The sequence below is a fragment of the Triticum urartu genome, chromosome 2 (genome assembly GCF_003073215.2).
Source record: "Triticum urartu cultivar G1812 chromosome 2, Tu2.1, whole genome shotgun sequence".
NCBI lineage: Eukaryota > Viridiplantae > Streptophyta > Magnoliopsida > Poales > Poaceae > Triticum > Triticum urartu.
Window position 1 is genome coordinate 43,573,703 of NC_053023.1, and position 13,102 is coordinate 43,586,804.

Here is a 13,102-nt window from a genome sequence, read left to right on the forward strand (position 1 = left end):
GAATATATGGCGACACACCCTTGCCACCTGAAAGGGCTGCAGTGCAGCGTGATCTACGTCTATAGTGAGAGCTTGGACTTTGCCAAAGGGGCTTGCTAGCCACATCGATCTAATTCAGCACCGTTTGTTTTAAAACAAATCTTTGATCTGGTATCGGCGTCGATTATAGAATGTCAAACTGGCACTATGTGGGTACATCGACGCGGGAAAATCTCGGTTCCTGTAAGTGGAAATGTTTCTTTTTACTGAAGGAATGAATTGGAATTTTCAGTACGCAGCACACATATATTAAATAAATGCGAAAAGGATTTGTTCCATTTCCTCTGACAAGATCGCACCTGAGTGATTTTGCTCTCAGCGCGTATATGCTCACATATCTGAAGTTCTGAAATCAATCTGATCTCCTCTCTTTTATTCTTTTAGAATCACTCAGATCCTATAAAGTTTAATGTACTGGTCATCTCTTAGCTGTTTACAAGAAATAAGCTTATTTCTCACTCAGTTCTGAGAAAATGACCGTGTTGTGACTGTAAACGCCAAACCCGGAAGGAATTCATAACCCTACCACATCAACCTGGTCTGGGTATCCAAATTTCAGGAAATGCCAAACTACCAAGGATGCATGTGAATGAATTAACAGTACAAATAGATTGAGTGACAGAAGAGGTCGAAATGTCTCAGTTGCAGGCTAATAATAATACAGTGCCAGTGAAGGCAACTGGCAACTAACCTGGCCGGCTGTGAGTCGCTGATTTGGCAAAAAACAATCTCATACCACAATAGTCAAGCGAGGTACCAAATGATATGATCTACTACCTTTTATTATGGCAGTGATTGGTCTGAATCAAACAGGAGGCTACAAATCGAGGCGAAAACGCGACAACTCGGGGTGAAATTTGCGTGTCCCTGGAGCTTTCTGAATTCCAGCACCTACCGGCCTACGGTTGCTTTCTCGGTCGCTTGCTTGCTGCTGCGTTTCCCCGTCTTCTCGCCGCCTCTCCTTTTGCTTGCCACTGTAAGACAGTAACAGCCATCAGATGTGCAAGTGGTTGCTCCTAGGCCTGGCCTGCCTTCTTGGCCTTTGGGAATCATTGGAAGGCACCCAAAAAAGACGGGTACTAAAGGTGCCCATGAGAACCATTTAGGATTGTTGACTTTGCCCACACACACAAAATGGGCCAATCATTCCGATATTTCTCCCAGACATCGTCACAGCCGTTCGCTCGCACCCCCCCCTGACTGAAAACACCCCGAATGGAGCCTTTAGACGAAAGGATCGAAACAGAGGCAAATATTCTGTATTGATCAGAGCCGGTCGCTGTGACTTTCGGCAATGAATGGGGTGCGTGGACAGCTCTAGCTCAGATGAAGGCATTGTATTCTGGAGAACAAGATAGGGGCAACATACAGAGCCTTCCGCTGGATGAGGCTATGGCAGTTACTGTCTTGGCCTTCTGTTGTGACCTGATAGAATTCTCCACTCGCCTAGTTGCAAGGAGTCTCGGGGAAGGAAACGTACCAGAATGGTATGGGTGTTGCTTATATGGACAGAACACATGGAGAGGCTTGTGGCCTGCACAAGTCTTGCAAGACTATGACACAGAGATGTTTCTGACGCTCAGAGAATTCAGATCACCATTTGTCTTTTCTCCTGCAAAAAAATTGATGTGGTTGTACATGGCTAAAAATGTGTGCTTGGATTTGATTCCCTGACAATGACGACCTACATTAAAATGCTATCAAAAAATCTTGCCCCTGCAAACATAGCGTGTGTAGTGCACGCGCACGCGTGTACGTACGTTTATGTCATGAGTGCGACGTGCATGTGGTGTGTTCATCCACACAATCTCTTAAAAATAATAATTGACCCATAGTGATACACCTACGCAAGTATACTGATGAATTTTCCTCTACAAAATTCAAAATGAAGTGGTGAATGAAACTTGAATTGCAGGTTAAAGAGGAGTCAAAGTTCAGTGCAGAATAATAGTATTGCCAGCAAGGTAATACTGAACTACTTTGTGCTCACAGTTGCTTTGGTCAGCATCTATGTCACTTCTTTGATCTGAGCACAGATGAAGCAATCCTCCTACCTAGGCTCCTAGCTAGCCTTCTGAATCAGCATGGTAGTATTGTCAAAGTGGATAGAGTTCATTGTCCAAAATTCTCTTCTATAAATTGATCCTTTCATGTGTCCAACATACTTTACATTATTTTACTTTCTTCAATGAATGGACAGAGCCCTTGGCCCTGTGGTTTTCATCGATAATAAATAAATCATGTCATATTTCTTGAATGCCAAAAAAGAAGCGTCATTAATAAGACTACATCCAAAGTTCAAACCTAATTTTAAAAAATGTCATTTACCACAAGGAAATTTTCGCCTGATGATTGATGCTGGTTGTGGTTAGATCAAAGTATGCTGTCTCATTCTACCTACTGTTGATGTCCAAATCACGTCCTTGCGTATATGATGAAGCTAGACCTGACTTAGTCTATGATGTTATCCAAAATGATATTGTTTGACTGAAACTTGGGTGTATCACAATCACAAAACCAACAAAAAAAGTTTTATTTGTTAGGCATCATGAACAGAAGCTCACATGGTAGAACAGTCTTTGTATCTGTTTGTAACTATTTACAGATGATGGGGACCATATAATTGACCTTCCCGTTGCTTTGTTTTGTTATATGCAACAATAGTCTCACTCACCCCGTATAATGACGTCTCCTTATTTTTGGTTTTGGATTGTCAGGTAAGAAAATGTTCGGTGCTTCCAAGTTTATTTCAGCCCTAACAATAAAAAACAATTGAGTGCAATCAGTTAGAGATGAGACACAATCACTGTCGAAGGAAGTCAAAAGAATAAAATAAGTTCAGATGTTAAATCCCATTTTGCGACATTTATTTTTCCTTCCATGTTTTTAGAGGATTTCTTTGCTAGTACCTTATCATCTTGTGTGGTGTGAAGAGAGGACTTTGTGAAGGCCAATAGGAGCAATTTAATCTGAAGGGAATATGTAACAGAAACACCAAGCATCTATCCAAAGCAAACAGGATACGCTGGTGGTAAGGTGAGGACATATTATTCTACAGACATCAGTTTACTGAAGCAATTTCTCTGATTCCTTCTTGCGATTTCTGATATGGTTATGCTTAATTCGAGATACCCATCGTATAGAACCTTACAACTGTTCACTGTTTTGCAATTTTACCAGTAAAAAGAGGTTAGAATCGCATCGATTCGTGTCTCAAATACAGAACATATGTGCAGAATGAGTTTGAGAACGGACATAATGACCTCACTGAAGCACCATTGGTTAACAGGATGGGATAGAATTTTACCCTCGTTATGCTTCATCATAATTGGAATTGTAGTGTTGGTGTCTTCAGGCCTTAAATTTCTGTACTAGCAAAGCTTCATAATATAACACTTTGATATGATGCTGTGACATTCAAGAAAGGAACTCCAAAGAAGATATCAACTTGAGAAGCAGACAACAAGTACATAAATAGCAATGGTGTTTATCTGCCTGTATGAATATGATTAGTTGATTACTGATTCTCGCGTTACAAGAGTCAAGAATGATATGGAAACAGAGCAGTGAATGAAGTGATACTCTTCTGTGTGCACATGGAAACACACCAATATCATTGTGAGTTATCTTTAAATTTTCCTACACCGAAATGATCCAAGGCCATTAGTATCAGCTTGCTCTGCAAAGGAACATGCCATCAAATTCATGACTTAAGAATAAACAAGAATGTCAGATCAAATTTAGTGGGAAGCACTCGTTAAAGTCTATTTGAGTCTCAAGCTCAGCAACTCAGATAGAAAAAATAAAGAAGTGTGTCACGATCTTTAAACATGTACTTGGGAAAGAAAACTTGTCCCTCGCAAAGGAAAAAAGGAAAAAAAGAACTCCTGTCCCACCAGTCACAAGCACATGAATTTAACTGTTACCATACTAAAGAATCAAGAAGCACCGAAATTAAGATATCTAAAATTCAGCTACATACTAGTTGCAGTATCACACAAGGATAACTTAATTGCACAGAAAGCCTTACCAGACTAGATATCTTGGTGAAGTTTAACGTAAAGCTTCGCATGCTGGTGCACCATCAACATGTGATTGTGTTGTCTCACCACTCACCACTGGATTTGATAATCTGGGTGCTGCTAGAATTACTTGCACAATATTTCTGCAGCCACCTATCAGTCTCCCAAATTACATGCATAACGCTTTCCCTTGCAGCATATCGGTGCCCCTCAAATGGGAGAATCACAAGACGGCATGGCACCCCATGCCCTTTCAAAGCATCATAAAATTGACTTGACTGCAAAAGTATCGCAATATTTCAGTCCTAGATAGTAGTAACTACAACTGTAGGACAAAAAAAACATTCAGAACCCATAATACCCCTGAAGCTACTGTTGCTACCTGCATTGCTGTTGTAACTTTGCTGTCTTCTTCTCCATGTATCAGTAGAATTGGTTTCTTGATTTTGTTAGCTATCATGAAGGGGCTCATCTTAATATAGGTATCGGTAGCTTCCCAGAGCGTCCTTACCTCTTTCTGCAAGCAAAAGATCTGGAGAAATCAACAAAGGCAAGTCCACCTGAAAGTGTGTTGTGCAGTGGTGTCTAGAGGGAGTCCACCTGGGACAGGTGACACCATGTTTGAGTTATGTTCCTTCCTTAAATGAATAGGCAGAGCTGAACCTGAAAGCCAAATGGAGTCAGTGTCCTGTTGTAGGCTCCAGAGCGAGCGATTCCGCAGCAGAAAAGATGAGGTGCATGTGCCAAGAGGTTAGCAGTCATAAATGCACCATATGAATGACCGCCCACAGCAATTTTGTCAGGGTGAGCAACCTGAAGAACAGGACAAATTTATATAATCAAAGGTCTTGAGAGTAATGCGTTGAATTACATTTTCCATGACTGGATTATACAGATTTGAGGTTTTATGAATGTGTTCCCCTTTTTTCCAGTGCTTAGGTGCTTAACCTCGAAGCATGACTAATCCAAAAGAAGGGTAAGAAGCAAGTACAGGGAAACATAAATGCATGAAGATGGGCATGCAAATCTGAAACTATCTGCATAAAACAAAGAGACAATCTTACCCCTCTTCTTACAATTTCATTTACCGCTGCTTCCGCACTAGCAATCAGCTGCTCTATGTACCTAGAAAAGCAATAAATCACCGTCTAAGTGAGCATCATATGTAGTTATCTCATGACAACAATAAGGTCTATTTCAACTCGATGACTATGTGTTTAATGCAGCAGTATGTGAGTACACTGTTTTTATGAAGTAGCAGCCCTAGAAGTTAAAGGACAGGAAAGTGAATAAAAAAATTAGCTGAATAGGTAGAACACCACCTGTCATTCGCCTCCTGGTCTCCTTCACCAATTATAGGGATTGTCGGGTCAGCCAAAATAGCAAACCTGTAAGATAAGATGCGGCATAAAGATAAATAAAATTATATTTTCCAAATGACGGGGCATAAAATTGCAAAAATTATGCATAAAAAAATGAAGTAAGAAGAAGATAGTACCCTCTAGATAACCAAAGAAGAGGAAAACTGTTGTTAATGCGTGCAAATTTATTGGGTGAACGACGGACTTGTCCAGCAGCCTCTCTGCTTTTAAAGTCTCCAGGATAAGACCAAATCAAGCATGCAAGAGGCCCGTCTTTCGATGGATTATAGCCTGGAGGCAGATACAATGTAGCAGTAAGTTTAACACCATCATCTCGCTCGTATCTGATTATTTCTCTCTGCAATGATGCCAGCTGAGGATATGGATGGGGATAACTTGTAATCTGGACTTGCTTCTTATCAGGCCAGATACTGACATAATATTGGGCAGCTTCGCTTCTTGACTCCTTCGATATGAGAAATTTTAGTTCATTTAGCTGGATTTCACATTTAGGATGGTATGACATCAGTGCAAGAACAGATTCATAGTACTTGTCTACACCACTTTCCCATATCCGCTCTTTCGCTCCCGTAGTTCTGTAAAAAAGCAAGTTGACCCCATGTTATGTTAACAGATTCAAACAATCACAACAGTGGAAATAAGAGGTGGAGCAGAAATGATTGAAAGAGACCAGCATACATGTTTAAGAGATCAAGAAAAGGGATGCTTCCTTTTGGTGTGGCACCCTGTCCCTTCATTAGGATATAGGTCCCTTCATAGTTTGTCTTAATTTTTGCAATGACAAGGGTGCCTGCGGGAGTTCTGCACATCATTGGAGAGCCTGGACTCGAGTAAGCATCTTCAGAAGATCTATCAAATAATAATCGTGGGCTAAGATCATTGCAATCAGGAGAGATGACCCATGTTCTTGTTCTGCGTGTCTTGTGCCAATATTCACATACCAGTGCATGCAATCCATGGCACCAAGAGATCCTTCTGCAGATTTGACAAAAACATGAGTTGTAGTCTAGCATCATAGACATGGGCAGCTGGAGAAAGTAGGTGTGAGTATTTTAAGTGCAAGGTCAAAAACAACTAGGCTAAGATTTTTTTTACAAGCTACAGTTTCAATGCCAAAATTAAAATATATCTCCATGAAGCTAAAGTAGTGTTTCAATTGTAACATCATGAGAAGAAAGTGTTATCCCCGCAGTAGTTCAATACCTATACCGAAGGTCAAGTTTAAGCAGGACATGAGGTTTCTCGCCATTTAAAGGCTCAGCAGGTTCCATGTAAACTATATCACGTGGTAAGACTTCAACGTTTGCATCTCCTCCATCTTGTGCCTCCACCCTTGGAAAATATCAGATGTGATTTAAGAACATAACACTGGTCCTCTGTTATAGTTAAGCATGCGTGTCTACATGTGTGGTGTAAACAACTAATGAATCAGGGATTATCATTAGTATAGTGATTGCCTTTCTACAAAAGGAAACCACATCACATACAATTAGGCCATGATTGAGGTCGGAAGGCAAAATGTTGTTCACAAATGTTTTACTCTCTTCCTAATTCCTAACTAATTTGAGGTTGGCTATCGCAGGTAACTTCTGACTAGTAAACCAAACCTAGAAGTAACTAATTTCATCCCTGAGCTTAGAAGAATTTCATCAAGTGCATAAATAATGTAAGCGACAAATTTGGACGGTCTATAAGAATAAGACAACTGCATAAATAAGCAAAGACATAACCACCAAGTGCGACAAAGAGGCATAACTTCACTGGAACTAAAAATACCACAGGAATGAGTTTACCTAGTATTTGCTTATCAGAACTGAACATAGTATCATTTTTTAATACAAACTGCATTTGTGCATCATGAATTAAAAGACTAAGCCTTTGTGACTCACCAATGTAAGGTTGAAGGCATGTCAGGCCTCCACCTGATTAAACGTTTTCCCCTACGGACACTGTTGGCTGCAATTGGAATATTTTCAGCAAGGGGTAGATCACAAAGTTCACGGACAAATCTACCATGAACTGTCCGCAACTCAACCTTCTTGGGAAACCTTTTATACGAGACTATAGAAGAATATGGCTTGTGAACACAGGTGAGCATCAAGTACTTTTCATCTGGTGAAGGAAAGTATATATAGCAGGGGAAGCTACTGGTTTCACTATCCCATCCAACGAAACCAGTACTAACTGAGAGGTTGCATAGTAATCGAACAATTCTTCCTCATGCAAATCTTTCAGCATTTCTTTTGTGGCTCTCATCTGAATGACATTGTTCTGCTCATTGGAGCGAATCCTTGGACCAAAAGGAACCAATGGCTTCTTCGGAGAATCACCACGTGATGAAGGAATAGTGCAGACCAACAGGGTAGAATGATCCACCCACACAAATCTGTATAAGATGAGTGTTAATTTCTGAGAGAAACAAAGAACAGAAAGACAGTTCACCTGAAAAAACCCAAAAGGCACTCACAGCTCAAAAATAGCATTCAGTCTTATGTCTGTTTGTCTGAAAAGTGGCCGAGCTTCTCCAGATTCTGCATTAGCAACCCACAATGCTAAATTGCTGTCACTGCCCACCTACACAAGTCATGAAATGCACCAAATAGACAACATAATCAGAAATCTAATATCCCCTCAAAGGGTGCTCCATTTCATATCTAAAGCATCAGCTAATCACCTCATCTTCATAACGCACAGTGAAGGCCACATTCTGACCATCTGGTGACCTGAAATTCAGAAAGATACAAGAGGAAGTAGTTCAGAAAAAGGGACGGCACACCATAATCCGGCTGTATACTACAAGAGACACACTGAAGAGTGTTGGAAAAAAAAATACCATGTTACAAAATTAATTTTTGCACCATCTGGATATCCATGGACCACTTTCTCTGGACCCAAACTTCCATCATCCATCAGCAAATGGATACTAATCCCAGTATAAAAGGACCTAAATCAGCCAACTGTTAACTATAGGAAGGTTACGATCACATATTATCCCGAAATGATAAAAGTTATGTTACTTACATTCGACTCCTCATGTTAGAACTGGAATCGATCCGTATGCCAGCAAGTATTTTATCGGATTTTGCGAGCTCGGACAATGGAGGCATAGCTCTACGTTTCAGGAACATGATCCTATCTCGGCGAGGGGAGAGATGGTAACTGGGATTCGGTGGCACATCCACAATTTCCTGAATTTCCTTTGGAGGGATACGATATCCTGACACTGCAGGTAGACGTATCATCGACAAACTGGAATACGGTTCTGCTAATTATACAAAAATTAAAGCGCCCTTGGCTAAATCTTCCTTTTTCTTCAGAACTGAGGTTGGAGTGGACAGTATGAGCAGATTCATTTTGATGGGTGAAGCATATTTAACTCTGAACCAGCACTTCCTTAATAGAGTTAAAACAAATGAAAAGGCAAAAGCAGTATGTATCTTGGCTAAACTACAGAAGATTAACAATTCTGTTCCCCTAAGATTACAAAGCATCTGAAATTCCAGTCATTCACACGATTAATCAAGGAGATTCGACGAGCTGAGCTAACTGAATATTATCAGAACAAACAGGTCAGGCGACTAAAATTTAGCACGCGAAACAAGCGAATCTCCGACCACTACCAAGACACCCAGATAAAATCCCCGCCCGATACTAATCAAGTGAAGCACAGGCACCTGCGTCGTCGTCCTGCGCAACAGGGCCGGGCAGGGAACCGGCGGCGCACATCGCCGAGAAGCCGATGGGATTGGCATGGCCCCTGTAAGGCAGGAGGCGCAGGCGCGGGCGCGGGCGTGGGCGCCGACGGGACGGAGTGGAGCAAGATGATGCGGCGGTGGGATTGGCACAGGCGAAGCATAGGCGCGGGCCTAGCCTCCGAGGCAGCATAGGGGAAGGCCCGGACCGCAGGGTGCTTGCTCAGTGTTCGTGCTGTGAGCCTGTGGCTTGTGTTTGATGAACTGACCTTTAAAAAACAAAACAAAGGGGTTTCCCCCCGCCCCAACTCTTATTAAAGCCAAGGCAAAACCACACATAATTCAGACTGTTTAACAGCGCTCAGTGACAACTAGAGTAGCTGCCACAGATCAAACATATATAGCACCGCGCTTTTCACTTATGTGATGAATGAGAAAAGCGAATGGAAGGATATTGACAATTGTGGAAACATCGTCTTTTCCTCAATGAGAGCATTGAGTTCATTTAATTGTCTTGCAGAGCTAGGGGCGCTTTCGTCCTTCATCTTTGAGAGTGCCATTGCCTTATGGAGGACTTCATCAAGATTCTTGAGAGAATAATCTCGAGAGCCATGATAGCATTTGTCCAATTCCTTCCAAACAACATAGGCACTATCAAAGTCACTTAACTTTCTAAGAACATGACCAGTAATGCATCTAAGAATAAGTTTTGTAAACTCTAGTATTACGTATCATATCAAGTTTTTCCTTAGAAGTAAGGTGAATAGGATGAAGCAGAGGTACATATTGATTTTCAATGGCATCAAGTAAATCATGTTCCTCAAATAAGCCAATCAATTCAACTTTCCAGGATTGATAATTAGCACCATTCGAAGATAGAAACTCTAATAATGAATACTACCGGAACGAAGCCATACTCTCCTAGGTGGTTAAGACAAAGAAAAAGGTCAAGTTTCCAAGGATTCACTAATGGAGGACCTTACAAAGGAGACCAAAACTCGGATACCACGTATAGGATTAATAAGTATGTCGGGGGGTGGGGGGGTTGAATAGACCACTAAGCTCAAGAAGGGTCTCTTTTCCAAAATTTAAAATTGTTGGCAGATTTTAAGCTCTTCTGGTAATATAGACGACATGCATATCTAGAGTAATAGGCAACATAATGTAAAACATGCAAGTGCAAAGGCAAAGGGGTAGAGTTGAGAGAATCACAAAGACAATAGGCTCGGTGAATTTTTTTTCCCGTGGTTCATATAGTTCGCGCTATCTTACATCCACGTTGATGAAGACTTCAATTCATGAAGGGTTTAGAATCACAAAGGATTCTCGTTGCGAGATTCCACAAAGGAACAATCCATGGAGGACACTCACCCACAAAGGGCCCACTTAGGAGCAACCAACCTATTCTACCATGGTTTACGCCCACAAAGGACTAGCATCACTAAGGTGGATCTGTTGGAAATATGCCCTAGAGGCAATAATAAATTAGTTATTATTATATTTCCTTGTTCATGATAATCGTTTATTATCCATGCTAGAATTTTATTGATAGGAAACTCAGATACATGTGTGGATACATAGACAACACCATGTCCCTAGTAAGCCTCTAGTTGACTAGCTCGTTGATCAATAGATGGTTACGATTTCCTGACCATGGACATTGGATGTCATTGATAACGGGATCACATCATTAGGAGAATGATGTGATGGACAAGACCCAATCCTAAGCCTAGCACAAGATCATGTAGTTCGTATGCTAAAGCTTTTCTAATGTCAAGTATCATTTCCTTAGACCATGAGATTGTGCAACTCCCGGATACCGTAGGAGTGCTTTAGGTGTGCCAAACGTCACAACGTAACTGGGTGGCTATAAAGGTACACTACAGGTATCTCCGAAAGTGTCTGTTGGGTTGGCACGAATCGAGACTGGGATTTGTCACTCCGTGTAAACGGAGAGGTATCTCTGGGCCCACTCGGTAGGACATCATCATAATGTGCACAATGTGATCAAGGAGTTGATCACGGGATGATGTGTTACGGAACGAGTAAAGAGACTTGCCGGTAACGAGATTGAACAAGGTATCGGGATACCACGATCGAATCTCGGGCAAGTAACATACCGATAGACAAAGGGAATTGTATGCGGGATTGATTGAATCCTCAACATCATGGTTCATCCGATGAGATCATCGAGGAGCATGTGGGAGCCAACATGGGTATCCAGATCCCGCTGTTGGTTATTGGCCGGAGAGTCGTCTCGGTCATGTCTACGTGTCTCCTGAACCCATAGGGTCTACACACTTAAGGTTCGGTGACGCTAGGGTTATAGAGATATTAGTATGTGGTAACCCGAAAGTTGTTCGGAGTCCCGGATGAGATCCTGGACGTCACGAGGAGTTCCGGAATGGTCCGGAGGTAAAGATTTATATATGGGAAGTCTTGTTTAGGTCACCGGAAAAGTTTCGCGCATTATCGGTATTGTACCGGGAGTGCCGAAAGGGGTCCGGGGGTCCACCTGCCCCGGGGGGCCACATGGGCTGTAGGGGTGTGCGCCTTGGCCTATATGGGCCAAGGGCACCAGCCCCAAGAGGCCCATGCGCCAAGAGATAAGGGAAAGGAAGAGTCCTAAAGGGGGAAGGCACCTCCTAGGTGCCTTGGGGAGGATGGACTCCTCCCTGGCCGCACCCTTCCTTGGAGGAAGGGCCAAGGCTGCGCCCCCCTCTCCCTTGGCCCTATATATAGTGGGGGGAAGGGAGGGCAGCAACACCTGAGCCCTGGTGCCTCCCTCTCCCTCCCATGACACATCTCCCTCCTCCCGCAGCGCTTGGCGAAGCCCTGTTGGAATCCCGCTACTTCCACCACCACGCCGTCGTGCTGCTGGATCTCCATCAACCTCTCCTTCCCCCTTGCTGGATCAAGAAGGAGGAGACGTCGCTGCTCCGTACGTGTGTTGAACGCGGAGGTGCCGTCCGTTCGGCGCTAGGATCATCGGTGATTTGGATCACGACGAGTACGACTCCATCAACCCCGTTCTCTTGAACGCTTCCGCGCGCGATCTACAAGGGTATGTAGATCCACTCCTCCCTCGTTGCTAGATGACTCCATAGATAGATCTTGGTGACACGTAAGAAAATTTTGAATTTATGCTACGTTCCCCAACAGTGGCATCATGAGCTAGGTCTATGCGTAGTTCTATGCACGAGTAGAACACAAAGTAGTTGTGGGCGTTGATTTTGTTCAATATGCTTACCGTTACTAGTCCAATCTTGATTCGGCGGCATTGTGGGATGAAGCGGCCCGGACCGACCTTACACGTACTCTTACGTGAGACTGGTTCCACCGACTGACATGCACTAGTTGCATAAGGTGGCTAGCGGGTGTCTGTCTCTCCCACTTTAGTCGGATCGGATTCTATGAAAAGGGTCCTTATGAAGGGTAAATAGCAATTGGCATATCACGTTGTGGTTTTTGCGTAGGTAAGAAACGTTCTTGCTAGAAACCTATAGCAGCCATGTAAAACATGCAAACAACAATTAGAGGACATCTAACTTGTTTTTGCAGGGTATGCTATGTGATGTGATATGGCCAAGAAGAATGTGATGAATGATATGTGATGTATGAGATTGATCATGTTCTTGTAATAGGAATCACGACTTGCATGTCGATGAGTATGACAACCGGCAGGAGCCATAGGAGTTGTCTTTATTTATTATATGACCTGCGTGTCATTGAACAACGCCATGTAATTACTTTACTTTATTGCTAACCGTTAGCTGTAGTAGTAGAAGTAATAGTTGGCGAGAACAACTTCATGAAAGACACGATGATGGAGATCATGATGATGGAGATCATGGTGTCATGCCGGTGACGATGATGATCATGGAGCCCCGAAGATGGAGATCTAGAGGAGCAAAGTGATGATTGGCCATATCATGTCACTATTTGATTGCATGTGATGTTTATCATA

The 13,102-nt window shown here is 42.5% G+C and overlaps 1 pseudogene; it reads right to left on the reverse strand.

Moving 5' to 3' along the window:
• Nucleotides 1-621: 621 nt before the first annotated feature.
• On the reverse strand, nt 622-9,108 carry LOC125535552 (annotated as a pseudogene).
• Nucleotides 9,109-13,102: the final 3,994 nt, after the last annotated feature.